The sequence below is a fragment of the Odocoileus virginianus genome, chromosome 10 (assembly GCF_023699985.2).
Source record: "Odocoileus virginianus isolate 20LAN1187 ecotype Illinois chromosome 10, Ovbor_1.2, whole genome shotgun sequence".
NCBI lineage: Eukaryota > Metazoa > Chordata > Mammalia > Artiodactyla > Cervidae > Odocoileus > Odocoileus virginianus.
In genome coordinates, this window is record NC_069683.1 from 39,696,350 (window position 1) to 39,711,578 (window position 15,229).

The following is a 15,229-nucleotide window of genomic DNA, read 5'->3' on the forward strand; positions in this document are numbered from 1 at the left end:
GGGCTCAGGGTCTCTGTGTAGGGGATTTCAGGGGAAATTCTATCATAGTTAGTCACATCTCTTTTCTCCCTCTGAGTTAGAGTCAATTAGGAAATAGGATGCCAGTCAGGTAGCTTGTGTGATAATTTGAAAGTTCAGTGAATTCTCTCTTTGAGTTCTCTGAGCATATTTCCCTGGTCCACTGAGGCTGGGCTGGTCCATATGACTGGCTTTGATGGGTGGAATGTTTGTAAATGTGACTTGCACATCTGCCATCACCATGACTTTTGCCCAGGTGGGTCCACTGGCCCTGGAGGAAGGAAGGATACAGGGGGCAGATCTGAACCCAACCCACAGCGCTGGGGTTGACCCCGACTAGATCAGTCAACACCCAGATGCCCCAGAGACACAGGAACAAGAAGAGAATGAGGTTTGAAACCACTGAGTTACAGAATCTGCAGCTTTACTGTAGTAACAAAGAAATAAAAGATCTAGAAACCAAATTCCTAACTGGTAAGGCTGACAGGGTAACTCTGCCCCTAAAGCCACACCTGTCCTGTGGCCACACCTGTCACCCGTTACTGTGCCCAGGGAGGAGGCGCAGAGCCAAACATACCCAAACCTACATCCAGGGGCCTTGACCAGATAAAGAGAGATGCTGTGCATTTGGATCATTGGGTAAATGGAGGAGGCTTAGACCACTTCTATTTCCACATTTGTTACTGAAAATCTCTATGGGACGTCACTGTCTGCTTAGGTGACAGAGAACTGCCCAGGCGGCAGAGGCATAAGGACTGGGACTGAATTTCTAGATGGGACTCAGGCTGTGGTGGGCTGTGGTGGGCTGTGGTGGGCTGTGGTGGCCCTTCTGTCTAGTTGCTGCTCTTTGTGGGGATGGGGCTCACTTCAACTCACTCCAGGATCTCAACTCCATTTGTGATTCAACTTTCAACTGAGAGGTTAACATGAAAGGGAAAAAAAAGTAAAGCATACTAAGGTTTTCTTTTCTGTAAAAGCAAGAAAATGCCCCTCTCGTACATCAGTAGGCTGTGGTGATGTGATCAGGAGCTTCCAGCTTCCTGGGGGTGCCCTCTCTGACCCGGGCAGGTCCCCCAGCCTCATAGTTTTGCTCTCCTCCACAGAGTGGGAATAGAGAAGTCTCGCTGCCCCCCTCCACAGGGCTGTGGTGACCGAAAGCAAATGACAGAAAGTCAAGATATGGACATACTTGGAAAATCAACATAGCCTGCAGATGCAAAATGGTAAACAGTTCTCACTTTTTGGGAAACCTTGGTCTCCCCGTAAAAGTCAACCAATTTAAGTACAATGTCACTAAATCATATTTCTGTAGCAAGAATGTCTATTCTATTCCTTGATTTTCCTAAAAGAACTGACCTTTCTACTTCTGCCATGTTCAGAAGACCACATGCTTAGGAGACAGAGAAATGTGGGTCCAAGCTCTGGTTTCAGTATTAATAAGTTGGGTGACTGTGGGCAAGTCAAGTAATGTCATTGAACCTGAATTTCCTAATCTGTAGAATGAGTATAATAATAAATGTCCCTGCAGATTGCTGGGAAGGTCAACATGGACATTGGTATCTAAAGTAATTTATGATTTGAAAGTGACATGTGGGTATCAGATGTCATTACTATTTTTCAAGCATTTGTTAATATTTGTGATATGCATGTGTGTGCGCTAAGTCATCTCAGTCGTGTCTGACTCTGTGTGACCCTATGAACTTTAGCCCGCCAGGCTCCTCTGTCCATGGGATTCTCCAAGCAAGAATACTGGAGTGGATTGCCATGCCCTCCTCCAGGAGATTTTCCCAACCCCAGGGATCAAACCTGCCTCTCCTACATCTCCTGCCTTGCCTGTGGATTCTCTACCACTGAGCCACCAGGGAAGCCCAAGTCTTAGGATATGTAAAGGCCCTATGCTCCATCCTCATCAGCATCAGCATCAGTTTGGGGGCAACTTCCGGTATGCACCTCCACTCTCCCTCTTGAAGGACACCTTTTACAGACAGGAAATTCCAGGTCCCCAGCAGCCAAGACTAAAAGAAGAAAGTGGCCAGAGAGAGTCAGAGTGATGGGTGGAAGGAACCGAAGCCTCCTGAGGTGCCTGCAACACCACCTCGGTTTCCAGAAACTCCCATACATGCTGGGTCTCCTCAGGGACCAGCGAGACGAGGTGTAGAAATTGCTGCTGGCTAACAGTTCTAGTCATAAAAACAACACTGTGAAAAATCCACATCATGGATAACAATGAGAAGTTAATACAACTCATTGCCCTTCGTTAGTGAAAACTTTGGCAGCGACATTTCCAGGCTCCCGGGAAGCCTTTGGAGAATGCTGCTTCCACCCAGAAGCACTTCATCATTTATATGAATGAAAATGAGTGCAAACAGATTGTCGGGATGTCTGTTAACATCACCTCTTTTTTCTTGCAAGGAATCCCCTCCGTAATTACATTTTGCCTGTCAGTTCATAAATTTTTCTTATTACAAACTGGCCGTTATTGATTGCTTTTTAAAAGTACAAAAACTGAGCCCAAAGCAGTAGATCTCTCCGTAAATTCAAAACATACTCTCTTTGGTCCCACTCACTGGCGAGGAGCGAAGGGGAAAGTCCCCGAGTTCGTCGTGAGCAGAAGCAGGCCTGACATACGTTTCAGTTTAGAGACTTGGCTTTGAGGACTGCATGTTTTAAGCCACAGTGAAAATAATAAATAAAGGATAAACTTATTTGGCAAATGCTGACACTCTGTGAGCCAACATCCTGCCATTGTTCTTTAGCTGGGCCCCACCACTCAAAGGCTTCTATTTGGGTTCTTGGCATTTATGACCAAACGTCACGATGAGCAGAGGGAGGGCGGGGGGGCACGGACAGGATAATAAAGACTTGCAGTCAAGAGTTTTTAAGCAACCAGTAGATCGTGTTCCCAAATCCTTTTAAAATGAGATGCTGTGATTCTATATTTAGACCTATCTGGTTAAAATGTGAAAGTGCCAAATTTCAAGTGATTACTGCCTGCTGGGGAAAGAATGGGCATTCCTCATTGTTCTTAATTGGAGGGATGTTTCTAGAACATTTTCTGGTCACAAGTCAGGGAACGTATCAGCAGAAGATGCTTAAATTCCAAGCCTCTGCTTTGAGTCAATGGTGAGGGGTGGGTGGGGGCCGGTTGGAGAGAAGGGACAACCAGGGGACATCCCCTGTCACTCCAGCCCAACCCCCTGAACACATGGAAACCAAAGTAGGCTTCCAACCCCAAACCCACTCCTTTAAGCTGCAACTGTGGAAAACACGTGGGGGAGAAAGAGCAAATGCAAACCTGGACATGTGTGATCCATTCCTGATTGGAGCGGGATGGAACCAAGTAATCAAAGCAAGCCACAGCGTGGTCTAGGTTGGGCTGCCAGTCTTGGACCGCTTGCTCGCTAAATGCAGGCAGCAGCTACTGATCTGGCCAGGAAACAATGCCCCATTCAGCTCTCAGTATCTGTTCTTAATATCAAGATGCAGAAGCGGGGTCCCCATCGGTGGGTAAGCAAAGTCCGGGCCAGGAGAGCAATTACACTTTAGCCAATCAAGTGAACAGAATGGGAGACATAAAAACATTTTTCAAGTGGAAATAATTCAGGAGTCTTCTAAATATCTTAACAGCGTACTTGGCCACGCTTGGGATTAGGAAGCAGTATTTTATGCTGGGCAGTGGGGCCTTTGTTTTCTGTGCTTGCATTTTTCTCTTTAGCCAGGGATCTGAAGAGGGGACTGCGTTCTGTCAGAGTGTGGCATGGACCCCTCCAGCCCCCTGGCAGGGTACGGCATCCCTAGCATTTGGCGAGAAAGCAGGGGAGGCAGGGGTGAAACAGACCTAGTCCCGTCTCACGTCTGACAGCCTGGAAGCCCACCCCACCCACGCTCATGGGTTCCCCCAGCCTCACCAGGCTTGGTTTATGGGAGAGGGTTACCCCTAGAGCAAAACCCAGGAGACAGGCAAAATGTCCAGATCACAAAGGGTTTGGTCATGGCCCCCAGAGCAGGGTGAGGCTTGAGCTGGGTCACCCTCTGTTTTCTGTCAGCTCCCAGATAAGATGAGAAAAGGTTGACCCTGCTGAGAGGAGCCTGTAATCCCAGCAGAATCCCTCAGTCGGCCCTAACGTTGGACTCTGGGCCATAAATCTGCATCCTGTGAGCAGCAGTCCTGCTCTGCCTGGCCTCAGGGCACACCACTTGAGTTCTGAGAAAATTCTCTGTGCTGGGCACTGGGGCCCAGAGAGGAACAAGCAAGGGCTGGAGGGACGCTGGGAGGAAATGGATGGTGATGACGGCAAAAATAATGAAGAGGGAACGGCTATAACGGGCTCACTCTGAGAGCTTTACCGATGATCACTGCTTTAATCCTCTACTCTGTGAGATCAGTATCGCCATCATCTGCAGCTTACAGATGGTGAAACCAAGGCTCAGAGAAGTTAAGTAACTTGCTCAAGGTCACACAGGCAGAGTTAAGATTTGAACCCAAAACATCTGGCTCCAGGGTCCGTATTCCTAACCACTTTGCACCTAAAGGAGCTGACGGTAGAAGCAGATCAGGGAAGACGTCCTGAAAGAAGCTTTGAGAGGCCAGACAGACATGTCATTTGGCACAAGTTCATCTATTAACACTCGGGGTCTACACAGGGGAATAAAATACCTCGACTCTGGTGCTGTCTACACAGTGGGCCTCAGAGTCCAGAGGATGAGAACCGCTTAGTCAGAGTGTGGTCCCTGGGTGACAGCACCAGCCTCTTCTGGGAGCTCCATGAAACAGAACTTAATTTTTAACAAGCCCCCCAGATGACTTTCAGGCACTCTCAAGTTTAGGGGGCCCTGGCATAGAACATCAGAACTAGACAGACCCGTGGAGGTGGTGTGAGTGGCAGGCGGAAGGCCACAAAAAGTCAGGGGAGAGGGGTGACAGTGTCTCCCCCCAGCTCCCAGTCTGTCCCGTCTGTGCTGCCACAGCCAAACTGGAACTGGGGCTTTTCTCACCACAGCAGACCAGCACGATGGTAGGGGCTGGCCACTCTGCCCCTCCGCATGCTCTCTCCACAGCTGACTCCCCGGAGGGGCCTCCTTTAAAAGGAAGCCAGGCTCTGTCTTCCTTACCACCCTTTACTTAGCGAGGGGGTGGGCAGGAACCATCCCAGATACTCACTCACTGACTTCAGTTCTCATTCTCAAGGGGGCTCTCCTGTCCTACTTCTCAAACTATGACCCTGGGGCAGATGTTCACCCTCTCTCCCTCTCCCCATTACCAGTCTCCTTTAAAACAAGTCTCGATGGAGGGAGCACAGACCTTGAAATCACAAAGTGAAAGTGTTAGTCACCACCCCATGGATGGAATCATCCAGGCAAGAATACTGAAGTGGGTTGCCATTTCCTTCTCCACGGGATCTTCCCAAGCGAGGGATCGAACCTGGGTCTCTGGCATCACAGGCAGATTCTTTACCATCTGAGCCACCAGGGAAGCCCCCTCTCTCCCTCTCCCCATCACAAGTCTCCTTTAAAACAAGTCTCAATGGATGGAGTCCAGACCTTGAAGTCACAGACTCAGGCACAAAAATCTGTTTCATCATTCCCTACCTGTGTCACCTTGGGCAGTTTGCTTAACTTTTCTGAGCTGCATTTTCTTCACCAGTCAAATGCAGATGAGAATAGGTCCGTCATAAAGGATGAGATAATACGAGTCTAACACCAGACACAGAGGTCCCTTTCCTGACCACCTTCCATCACTGACCCCTGGGCCTAGGACCCCAGTGATTGTGAATGACGTGGATGGTGCCAAACCAGGACATGTTAACCTGGGGCTGCTGGCTCCAATTCCACATGGAATGCCATGGGGGTAGTGCCCATGCAAAAATAGGATGAGCACTCAGGGGGTTCAGACCTGCAAGCCCTGACCTATCGCACTCCCATCACTGCTTTAGCTGAAACCAAAGCCCATTTCCTCTCTAGGGTCAGCCTCATGCTAATAGCTGCAGGTGGGTCCCAGGACCACACCTCTTTTAAGATCCCAGTGGCCCCAGGTAGAGCTGCCTCAGCCAGGCTGGTGGTCAAAATCAGACCAAAGGAGACATGGGAAAGATTAAGACCCAGAGTCCTTTGCATCTGGGATTGAAGTCGTCAGCCCCCAGGTGATCTTATTCTGGGTTGGCATCATCCAAGTTTTCCTAAACACCCTCCGAGCCACTGCTTCCCACATCCTGGCCCAACATAGTGAAAAGGATTCTAGGAAGGCTTTCAGGGACCACATCTAAGAACAGCCATTGCCTCCCCACCCACAGAACAAACATCACCCACAAGCATCACATGAGCAGCACCCTGGCGGAGGCAGAAGGGCAGGGAGAGGAAGCAGAGCTGCCGGAGAGAGCTGCTGCCCGAAAAGACCAGGACTCGCCTCCCTGGCCCTACCCAAAGCTCCCAGGCCATTTAGCACGTTGCCTTCCCAGATGGGAATCCCTTCCAGAATTCTTGTGCTTAATACTTCAAGGATGCCTCCCTTCTCACAGAGTAAGCATAATCATAACTGTTGCTATTTGTTGAGTGCATGCTACATGTTAAACATTTTATGTAATTTTACTTAAATTGACCCTTGAAAAACTCCTATGAGATAGAACACATGATCATTCTCTTTAACAGATAAGGAAGAAGATGAAACTCACAAAGAGGAAAATTTCTGCTCAAAGCCACACAGTCAGCAATATAGAACCAGGATTCCCACTTAGATCCCTTTAATTCCAAGGTCACACTCATAGCTACTTGGCTAACAGATGTCCTTGTCACAAAGATTCCGCTACCTTTTTAGTTCTGTTGCTTAACCAGTTATGTGTATGTTCCTTATCAATTTGGGGACCACAGGTAAACACCCTGATATCTTTGGAGATGATCAATATGGAGGATGGCAGGACTATCATCTCCCTGATTCAGCACACTCTACCTTCATTGGTAGGGCCCCAAGACATCAGCCCTCCAGGCAACCTTCCACCACGGCTGACACACTCTGAGCTAATATCAGCACAAGGATCTAAACATTTTTCACCTCCACCGATTTCCAGCGGGACTGGGAGTGGGCCTGCCTGCTTCCTGATGGGGTCTCAGAGCTAGGATTCGGCAGCACAGTCCCTGGAATCTTCTCTGCCAGTTCAGGCCGTCCTCATTGCCTTTCCTTTGCCCTGAGCCTGTAAACTCCACATTCCTCATTAACAGCAGAGTCAATAATTGCACTTCTTTGACAAGCCAGAGTTAGACCCATCCCCAGCCACTCCAGATGCCCCAGACCTGTGTACTTTTTCAGAATGTATGTATTTTTACAATAACCATTGCTTACTCCAAATGGCAGATGCATCCTCCTGACCTGTGGCTTTCATTTTAGTTCCTGAGGTCAAGTCAGAGGCCTGGAGCCAAAGGGCCTGTCTGCAGATTCAGAAGGTTCTCTCTGGCCCTTAAGACAGCCCCCTCCCTCAATCTTTCCCTAGTAAATGATATGAAAGTTCTCTCTAATTAGAGTCTCCCTTTAAGTTCTGTAGACTGCTAATGAGTAAGAAAGAGGAGGCACTTGGGAGCCCTGAAGAAATTATTTGAAAGCAGAACCAAGTGGGCTCGGTAAAACATCACCGTTTCAGTCAAAGGCATTTTTTCCCCTTACACATAACCACCTGACACAGCCCAGCTGGCAGCATATTGAAAAACAAGAGACACTGGCTTTTTTCAGAGAAAATGGCCTCCACTTTATTATTCCTGGGTTTCTTTTGCTTGGCAAACTCTCTCCTTATCAACTTGACCCTTCCACGACCCCCGATCCCTATCAGCTAAGACAGGAGCGGGTATCCTCTCTTGCCCAGGGTTCCAAAGAAGGTAAGTTAATTGCTTGAGGTTGCACAGTAAGTTCACAGTCAGCAAGCACTGGGTCTTAGGGCTAGACACTCAAGGTCATTGCACTCCATCACTAACAATTCTGAATGCTCACCGTGTGGTAGGAATGATCTTTCACAGGCACTGACTCATTCATCTATTCCTTCATGAAACTGTTATTGAGCAAAGTGGGCCTACAGCAGTGAGCTCAACAAAGTCTCTGCTCTCCTGAAGCTTACATTCTAACAAGGGAGAAAACAACAGAGAAATGTACATGATAGTATCAGCCGATGCTCAGTGAGTTGGGGAAAATACATCAGGGTAAGGGAATTGAGGGGGCTTCCCAGGTGATGCAGTTATAAAGAAACTGCCTGCGATGCAGGAGATGCAAGTTCAGTCCCTAAGTCGGAAAGATCCCCAGAGAAGGAAATGGGAACCCATTCTGATATTCTTGCCTGGAAAATTCCATGGACAGAGGAGCCTAGTGGGCTACAGTCCATGGGGTCACAAAGACTCGGATGTGACTGACTGAGTCACAGGGGATTTGCACACGCACATGCACACACACACAGGGGAATTGAGAAAGCCTCAAAATGCTCCTCAAGAGAAAGAATCAGGAGTTGTCTCTAGCAGGAGGTAACAGAGAGATTTCAGCCGAGTTTAATCAATGGTGGAGACAAGCTTTGCTCTGTTTTCTGAGGGCTTCCCAGGTGGCGCTAGTGGTAAAGAACCTGCCTGCCAATGCAGGAGGCATAATAGATGTGGGTTTGATCCCCAGGTCGGGAAGATCTCCTGGAGGAGGAAATGGCAACCCATTCCAGTATTCTTGCCTGGAGAATCCTGTGAATAGAGAAGCGCCTGTGAAAAATCATTCCTACACCATGGTGAGCATTCAGAATTGTTAGCGATGGAGTGAAATGACATTGAATATATAGAGAATATAGCCTTTAGGCTGTAGTCCAAAGGGTCTCAAAGAATCGAACACAACGGATACAACTTAGCATGCACGCATGGGGACGAGGCATGCAGGCAGAGGGAACACGAGCACAGATTCCATGGCGCAGGAGCCTGCTCTGTTTAGGGAGAGAGGAAGGTTGCTGCTGGCCACGTGCAGGAGCAGGCTCTAACTAGGGATGAAAGGAGGCAGATGGCAGATCGCATAGGGCCTGCCAGTCCATGGTGGGGACTTCAGATTTTATCCTAAACACTGAGATGTGTGCTCGAGAAAACAAGTTCCAATTTCAGTTTTATAGGGTTTATCTGGCCACTCTTTGAAGAACAGTCTGGAGAGGGTCGAGGGTGGAGGCTGGGAGATGAGTAAGGGGCAGATGAGATCATCAAATCCTTCAACAACCCCAGAAGATAAGTCATATTGTTATGAGGCAACTGGGGCTCAGAGACATTAGAGAACTTTCTGCAGGTCTTACACCAGGATGCAGACAGACTGGGAAAGAACCCACGTTTGACTCTGAGCCTGAGCTGCCGCAGAACCATAAAGCTCAAAAACTGCAAGACACCAAGGAAAAGGGCAGGCACTGCTGCTGCTTTAAGGAATAAAGCTCTCCTTTCAGGCCTGCCTCTAGCCAGGGCCCGGAGCCCTGGTTCACTTGAGAAGCACCATTTACTGGGGCCTCGCTGTGTCCCAGGCACAGGCCGGGGCTTTGACGTACAGGATCTCATTTAATCCTCACTCTAGCCCAGGGATCTGGGTATTATTATCCCTGTGTTACCAGATGAAAAAGATCTCATTTTCTCAGTGGAGATAGTGAAAACATTCCAAAGCTGCTTTGGGGTTTAATTCACAGAAACCTCAGCATTTAATCTACTAAACCAGAAAGTAATCCCTTCTTTGGCTGGCCCTGGGAGCCTGGGTCTGCTCAGAGCCTGTGGGGGAGAATTGGTTGCTCTCACTTGTACACGTGCTTAGGGGCACACACTCTATACTGCATTAAGGTCCCGACCTATTTGAACAATGCCAGCTCTCGAGTCCCCAAGGCTCCCCTCCCCTTCCTGCCGGAGGGCTCTTGTTCATCCTAAAGCCAACCCCCCCCCCCCACCCCGTCTCTCCTGTATTCATCTACACTCACACAGTCAATGGCAGCCTCCCTCTGGCCATTTGGCAGCCCCATAAACCCACCCACGAGGCTCCCCCGGCTGCAGTGACAAGCACCCCCTTCCATCTGCACCCTGGCCTAGCCCTCTCCCCTCCCTTCAAAACTTACTGAGTCATTGGTTAAGTCGTGGATGGACCTAGAGACCGTCACACAGCGGGAAGCTAGTCAGGAAAGTGAATATAGTGTATTAATGCATGTATGCGGAATCTAGAAAAATGGTGCAGGTGATCTCACTTGCAAAACAGAAAGGCAGACACAGATGTAAGCATGTGGACACGGAGGGGAAGGCGGGTGGGGTGGGATGAATTGGAAGATTAGGATTGACACATATACACTGATTGACACTATGTATTAAATAGATAATGAGAAAATGATTGCATAACTCAGAAAACTCGACTCAGTGCTCTGCGGCGACCTAAACAGGAAGGAAATCCAAAAAGAGGGGATGTACGTATGCATATAGCTGATTCACTTTGCTCTACAGCAGAAAATAATACATCATAAACCAACTATACTTCAATTAAACAAACAAAACAATAAAACAACTCATCACATCTGTGTCACTCTTTTCCCAGGACCTGGTAAAGCTAATCTGACAAACTAGACTGGGCTCAGGGGTGCTTGGCTGTCAGGAAGCTATTGATACCAAAATCAAAGGTAATCCTTTTGTCTTTCAAAAGAAACCTTCTAAGTCAATCCTTTGGTCCCAGGCAGTGAGGATAATAAGGAAAATTGCTGAGTGTGGCAGACAAGAAGGAAAGAGATGTTCCAAGAGGAGTTTACAGATGAGGTTTTGGGGTGTTTCCTAAAATTCTGCTTTTTCAAAACTCCTGTCCTTGGAGACAAATTCGACCTAATCGGGATTTTAGCACCTATTGCAGGCTGAGTACTCTGAGTAAGGAGCTCACAGTCTACCGGGGAGCCAGATAGGTGAACAATACAATGGCTAGGTAACTTGCACGGCCTTGAAACTATGTCCTTGGTCTAGGAGGGCTGAGGAGGAAAGGGTTAAGTCTATCTGGGAGGGTTCCTAAACTTTGGGAGCAGGTTTTGAAATATAAATGTAAATGTATTTACATGGCCTATAAACAGGAAAGGGAGTTCCAGGCAGAATAAACTATGGGGACAGAGGCCAGGAGGAGCGTGGCCTGGGAGACTGGCATTACTAGTGTGGACAGGGAAGTGGGCAGAAACAAGAGGGTGGTTTTTCCTGGTATGTGATTTACACCCTAATTTTTCAAAAAATTCCTCAGCCAAATCCATTTCCCAGCTTCCCCCTGGAGCAAGAGGGTGTTACAAGAACTGCAGGGGCTTCAGCAAGTAGATGGTTTTCTGATGGGGTCACTACCATGCTCAAAAACCCTCCATGGCTCCCCAGTACCTAGGGAATTGAGTTCATATGAATAAACAAAGATTGAGGCCATTGTTAAGTTCCCAGCATCTTTTTCAACCTCGGACCCTTCTCCAAAATCTCTTGCCTTCAACATGAAGCTGTTACTGATTCTTCCCTGCTGGAAGGGGACCTCTCTTATGACACTGTGATGGGCCTCCCTGTATCAGAGACCTCTGTGCAAGCCACTGTCTGGGGCCATCATGGTCCAGTGGGAAAAAGCAAAAGCTCAGGGGTCCTCACGATGCACAGAGATGGGCTCGGCCGGGGCAGGGCCTCACAGTGATTAAGTCTACAGGCTCTGGAAACACTGTTTTCAATCCTGGCAAAAGACTACAGCCTGGGGGTGGAGTTATTAAACATCAATGCCCGATCTCACCCTCAGAGAGTCTGATTTTATTGGTTTAGGGAGAGATCTAGAAACGGTTAAGTTTTAAAAGCTCTCCAGGTGACAAAAAGGGGCCACCAAGATCAAAACCCCTGATCTAGAGCCTGACCATGGAGGTCAAATCCCAGGTCCATCCCCACCAGCTGGGGACCTCGGGCAGGTCACCAAGTCTCCGCTGTTGAAACTGACAGTTTCCAGAATTATCCAAAGGGGATAATACAGCACCTCCTCTGAGGAGTGCCCCGAGACTTAAACTAGGTAATGAGCATCCTGCTCGGGGCAGAAGCGCTGCATGTGGTAAACACTCCATATTAGCTCTCATTAGTATGGCTTTAGGCGGGTGTACGCCACTCAGCTCTGTGTCCCCTGCAGAGCCCATCACAAAAGAGGCACCCGGGAGGTAAGTGCTGTATTAGAATCTGTTTAACTGAGCTCCTAGGGAAGCCAAGCGCTGCTAGGCAGAGCCCAGCCCAGGCCAGCTCCCTCTGAGGCTTCCTTGAGCACTCAGGCTCATTCCTCAGCCAGTTGGCAACTTGCATCCTCTCTGGGACCCTTTCAAGACCAGCTCGCGTGCAAACAGGTGAGAGCTCAAGGCAACCCCAGGACCCCTCTGTCTTCTCGCTCTTGGCCACCTCACAGCAGGGCCTGTCGGTGTAATAGGACACCAGACCCCAAGAGTATCACTGTATGTTCTCAGGACACAAGCTTATGCACCCCAGCCCCTTAAAGTCTGACCACTCTGGTCAGTGGCAGGGGGAACTCCCTGCCTCCCCACCTCACACCCTGCCCACCTCTGGCCCAGGCCTCTCTCTGGCCTCTTGGGTCCCCAGGCCTCTGGTCAATTAATAGTAAGGTTCTGATCAGTGAAAGAATTTGTTTAAATTTGTGCATCTCAGCCCTCACAGGGACCTTGCCAATCCAGAAATCTGTGTCCCATGGCCCTGGAAACAAATCTTCACATTTTCCAGGAAGGCTGGAAGATGCCTACAGGCCTTCCGCTGTTAAATTTATCAAGAGCTGTAAAAAGTAAGCACATGTAAGTGTGACAGTACGATTGCCAGAAATTCATTTGTTGTTGCTAAGGCTTTATTGCACAAATGAAAGAAATATCTGGGGGGGAAGAGAAAGCCTACATCCCTCTCTCCAACCCTCCAACCAGCCTTTTCCTCACTCCCTGTTGCCAATGGGACATCTTCTAATCTGCTAGATGGGCTGTGTTTCCTGATCAGCAGGATCACTCCCTGGAGAGACCTGATGCACATGGGCCCCCCCACCCCCTGCAACCCCGTCCCCGCTTCCTGTGGTTTCTTGGCAGAATTGGTTGGGGAACCCATGACTGCCCCTCTTGACGGCAGGCCCTGCAACTCTTCTCTCTGCATTTCTTGCATGTGCTACAGCAGGGCTGCTAACATGTGGTCCTTGGACCAGTGTCAGTCTCTGAACTGGTTTTCACTGGTCGGCAAGCAGATTAGGACCTGTGACCGAATGTAAGCACAGTGTCACTAAGCACACCGTTTCGCTCGGCTGTTTTTCCCAGCAAGGCTGTCTTGATGAAGAAAGCAGGGTGTTGATTTACATTCTCCATATGATGCTCACTTCGTTGCAGAAGGGTGACAGCTTGAGGAGGATTCCTCCATGTAGCACTCTTCTGTCAGACCCCCACTCTTTAGATGGGGTGCTTGGCCAGTGATGAGGTTCAGGTCTGAGCTCAGCTGGAGGGAAAGAAGCTGCACCAATGTCCCACCCTTACCTTACCAGGCCTCTGCAGGGGGGCATCAGGCAGGGCCCAGCTCACAATAAAGGAGCCATCCTTGCTTTTCTTTGTGTGTAACAAACCCAACAACCCAGCTGGAAGGAGGGAGATTCGCCAGCCAGAATTCAAGCTTAAATACAATCCTTATGTTCCCAATACCCCTAACCAATTACATTTGTATTCTGAAGTGTATTGATATGTAGTATGTCCAAGGTTACCTTGAAAGAGCCAAGAGGTTTTAGATGCATCATCCACATCAGGCAGAATGCTTCTTTGCGAGTGGACCCAGGAGACCCAAACTCAGGAAATGTTCTGATCAAAATTCCACCCCAAAAGCATGCATCTACAGAGGTGTAGAGAGGTGTAACCACACCTTGGTTAACCTACCTGGTTTTCTAGGGACCACAGCTAAGCCCTGGGTGAGTAGTTACAACAGGGCTTGTCCATCAACAATGGGGCTACTGAGCAGTGTTTGGAGTGACAACCACATACACTAGTGTCCTACGCTTGATTCCTCTCACACCCAAGGCAGGGAGTTGAGGTTCCCTAATCTCTCAGAAGACTGAATTGAGCACATACTATACATGTGATCCTGGGTTTCCCTGGTGTCTCAGCTGTAAAGAATCTGCCTGCAATGCAGGGCACTCGGGTTTGATCCCTGGGTCGGATAGATCCCCTGGAGAAGGAAATGGCAACAGGCTCCAGTATTCTTGCCTGGAGAACCCCAAGGACAGAGGAGACTGGCAGGCTACAGTCCATAGGGTCGCAAAGTGTTGGACACGACTGAGCAACTAAACAACAACAATGCATGTGACCCTAGGAAGTTGCCAAGACTCATTTTCTCCATCTGTGAAATGAGCGTGAACGTATGTATGGGGGCAGGCAGGTGTGTGTCCCCTGCAGAGAAGCACTTTCAAAAGAGGTACCCCAGGAGGTGGCCTGTCTGCTCTGACTCAGGCAGCTGGACAGCAGCTGGATATCTCCTTGGTAAGAATGATGCTGAGGAACGCTGGTGGCTCCTGAAGTCCCTTCAAAAACAGTTGGCAATTCTCTGATGTTCCTTTTTGGACACCAAGGGATCACAACAGGGGGAATTACACCAGTTACAGAGAAAAGTCACCGGTCTTTAACCAGACACTCTAGCCGCCGTGTCTCCATGGTTTGGTCTGAGGCTCTGAGGGTCATACTCGTTTTCTCTTACTTTTACGTGATTCAGCAACATGCTGTGAACAATGATGTCCAGGCTGCTGAGAGGCTTCCTGCCCCATGCCTGAGCCTGGGGAGCCAGCACCTCCAGAGAAAAGGGGTTCCGATCTAGGCCCCAATGAGATGGCCAGCTGTCCCATATCGGGAGTGAGGGGGAGGCTCCAAGCCATCTCTCTGCCTCCAGTGCCAGTGTGGCCATTTCCTAGAGCTGCCCAGATGGCACTCTGTTACCATCTACTAGAGAGCTTAGAACAACAGAAAGTTATCCCCTCATGGTTTTGGAGACCAGACGTCCAAAATCAAAGTGCCAGCTGGGCCCTGCTCCCTCCAAAGTCTCTAAGAGAGGATCATTCCTCTCCTCTTCTGGCCAATGGTGGGTCCAGGTGTCCCTTAGCTTGTGGCCACACCTCTCCAATCTCTGCCTCTTCTTCATATGCCTTCTCTTGTCCTGCTGCTTCTTCTGTGTCTTACAAGGGCAGTTGTCATTGGATTTAGGGCCCACC